The following is a 3,344-nucleotide window of genomic DNA, read 5'->3' on the forward strand; positions in this document are numbered from 1 at the left end:
GAGGAACCTTGGAAAGATACGACTGTAACAGAAATAATGTGTTCCTGAACTAGCGAGGTTACGCGTGCAGAAGCGACTGGCTGGAGTGCTAGCTGGATGATCGACGACATGCAGCACTAAGCATCGCATAGAGGATGCAAAGAAGGCAGGGGCAGCTGTGTGAGGGGAAGTTTCTGAGGTCACAAAGGCCGCAGCAGGTACAGCAGCTCTGTAGCAATCTTTCCTGGCTATGAATAGGAGAGCGGGAACTGAAGGAGAAAGCAAAAGGGAGAGATGACAAGCAAGGAAACAGGAAATGGTTCTAGGCAAGCCACGCCATGGAAGTACTTTAAGGCTCCTCCAAAAGCACGGATCGTAACTGAAAGCCTGAAGGACGAACTAGAGAATCTAACAGAAGAAAGAAACTTAGTGGAACAAGATCAAGCGTCTCATATAGAAGCTGTAGAAATAGATATTGACATGTAGGCTTCATGGGATGAAGCATACTCAGTATCCGAGACATTGTGTGAGAGCCTACTGGAAAAAGGGTGCTATGAATCATATTTGTCAGTCTGTGGTTTCAGAATTAGTGGATCGATCGTTCACAGTATCAAGGTTATAAGGTGCCAATAACAACTGGTGCAGATGGGATGGAAAGCTAGAAGGTGGAATTACATTTCGCAAATGGAAAGTAAGAATTGGGAGGGAAAGAGAATGACACCAGTGCAATAATCATCTTTTTTCTGTAGACAAAAAGAATGCTGACATACACCTTGTATCAGATGCATGAAAAGCCTAGCTGAGGTTTGAGTGTCAAAGTCGCAGACCAGCCACTCTCAATGAACCATTACAAATATTCAAAAGTGCCAGATAGTTAGTAGTTTCGACCTGACAGACCAGCAAAGTCGCGTTGGATAAAGAATGTCTATAGTATACCACATTTTTATACATCAGGTGTCACCAGAAGTGATCCCCTCTTTTACATGGATGTTATACAGCGAATTATATGAAGATTTGCTAAGGCGAATACAGATTATGTAAGATCTCATTATGGTGAGTGAGGCAGTGGAAGAAAGGATAAGCCAGCCTGGGTGGCCGAGTGGTTCTAGGCGCTACAGTCTGGAGCCGCGCGACCGCTGCGGTCGCAGGTTCGAATCCTGCCTCGGGCATGGATGTGTGTGATGTCCTTAGGTTAGTTAGGTTTAAATAGTTCTAAGTCCTAGGGGACTAATGACCTTAAAAGTTAAGTCCCATAGTGCTCAAAGCCATTTGAGCCAAGAACGGATAATAAGAAATATTCTAATAAGCTGGAGGTAATATATATTTAAGCAAATATGATTATCGGCGACGGTAAATCAAATTTTGAGGACATGTCTTTATGTTAGAAGAGATTAGGCTCATCCCAGAGAAGCTACAACCAGTTAATAACTTACCCATATCTACATACCAAAAGCAATTGAAGAGTTTCTCGGGTATTAACTATTGCTACCACCATTTTGAAAATTAACAAACCCTGAACTATGAAATACTAAATGATTACTGAAGGAAAAAAAAAATTGACATTGAGGTAAAGAATACAAATGGCTCTCAGCACTATGGGACTTAACATCTGAGGTCATCAGTCCCCTACAGCTACTTAAACCTAACTAACCTAAGGACATCACACACATCCATGCCCGAGGCAGGATTCGAACCTGCGACCGTAGCAGTTGCGCGATTCCGGACTGAGCGCCTAGAACCGCTCGGCCACCGCGGCCGGCAAAGAATACAAATACAGGTTTCGAAAGAGGAAGAGAAGGTTGAACAATCTGGAGATCATAGCCCACCCAAAGCCGACAAGGTATTTAACATGGTGTGTCACATATCAAAATATGGTGTTGGTGCAAGCCGTACCAAGTAGATGAAGAACAGAGAAAGATAGTGGAAAGGACAATAATATTCGCCAGCAGCATCTTGACATAGTGGAAGGAAAAGTACTATGTCACACGGAAGGAGGTGCTATCAGTACATCTACATCTACATGAGTACTCTGCAATTCACTTTTAAGTTCTTGGCAGAGGGTTCGTCGAACCACAATCATACTATCTCTCTACCATTCCACTCCCGAACAGCGCGCGGGAAAAACGAACACCAAAACCTTTCTGTTCGAGCTCTGATTTCTCCTATTTTATTTTGATGATCATTCCTACCTATGTAGGTTGAGCTCAACAAAATATTTTCGCATTCGGAAAAGAAAGTTGGTGACTGAAATTTCGTAAGTAGATCTCGCCGCGACGAAAAACGTCTTTGCTTTAATGACTTCCATCCCAATTCGCGTATCATATCTGCCACACTCTCTCCCCTACTACGTGATAATACAAAACGAGCTGCCCTTTTTTGCACCCACCTGGTAAGGATCCCACACCGCGCAGCAATATTCTAACAGAGGACGAACGAGTGTAGCGTAAGCTGTCTCTTTAGTGGACTTGTTGCATCTTCTAAGTGTCCTGCCAATGAAATGCAACCTTTGGCTCGCCTTCCCCACAATATTATCTATGTGGTCTTTCCAACTGAAGTTGTTGGTAATTTTAACACCCAGGTACTTAGTTGAATTGACAGCCTTGAGAATTGTACTATTTATCGAGTAATCGAATTCCAACGGATTTCTTTTGGAACTCAGGTGGATCACCTCACACTTTTCGTTATTTAGTGTCAACTGTCACCTGCCACACCATACAGCAATCTTTTCTAAATCGCTTTGCAACTGATACTGGTCTTCGGATGACCTTACTAGACGGTAAATTACAGCATCATCTGCGAACAACCTAAGAGAACTGCTCAGATTGTCACCCAGGTCATTTATATAGATCAGGATCAGCAGAGGTCCCAGGACGTTTCCCTGGGGAACACCTGATATCACTTCAGTTTTACTCGATGATTTGCCGTCTATTACTACGAACTGCGACCTTCCTGACAGGAAATCACGAATCCAGTCGCACAACTGAGACGATACCCCATAGGCCCGCAGCTTGATTAGAAGTCGCTTGTGAGGAACGGTGTCAAAAGCTTTCCGGAAATCTAGAAATACGGAATCAACTTGAGATCCCCTGTCGATAACGGCCATTACTTCGTGCGAATAAAGAGCTAGCTGCGTTGCACAAGAACGATGTTTTCTGAAACCATGCTGATTACGTATCAACAGATCGTTCCCTTCGAGGTGACTCATAATGTTTGAATACAGTATATGCTCCAAAACCCTACTGCAAACCGACGTCAATGATATAGGTCTGTAGTTAGATGGATTACTCCTACTACCCTTCTTAAACACTGGTGCGACCCGCGCAATACAGTACAGTACAGTATGTATTTAATAATTTCTGTTATTA

At 43.3% G+C, this 3,344-nt stretch overlaps 1 non-coding gene across 1 annotated transcript; it reads left to right on the forward strand.

Annotated features, from left to right (window-relative positions):
* Window positions 1–1,064: 1,064 nt before the first annotated feature.
* Window positions 1,065–1,148, forward strand: Trnas-gga. The gene is given in 2 exon segments: window positions 1,065–1,104; window positions 1,114–1,148. It is a non-coding gene; the product is annotated as a tRNA-Ser (tRNA).
* Window positions 1,149–3,344: the final 2,196 nt, after the last annotated feature.

This window comes from Schistocerca piceifrons, chromosome 9, assembly GCF_021461385.2.
Source record: "Schistocerca piceifrons isolate TAMUIC-IGC-003096 chromosome 9, iqSchPice1.1, whole genome shotgun sequence".
Classification (NCBI taxonomy): domain Eukaryota; kingdom Metazoa; phylum Arthropoda; class Insecta; order Orthoptera; family Acrididae; genus Schistocerca; species Schistocerca piceifrons.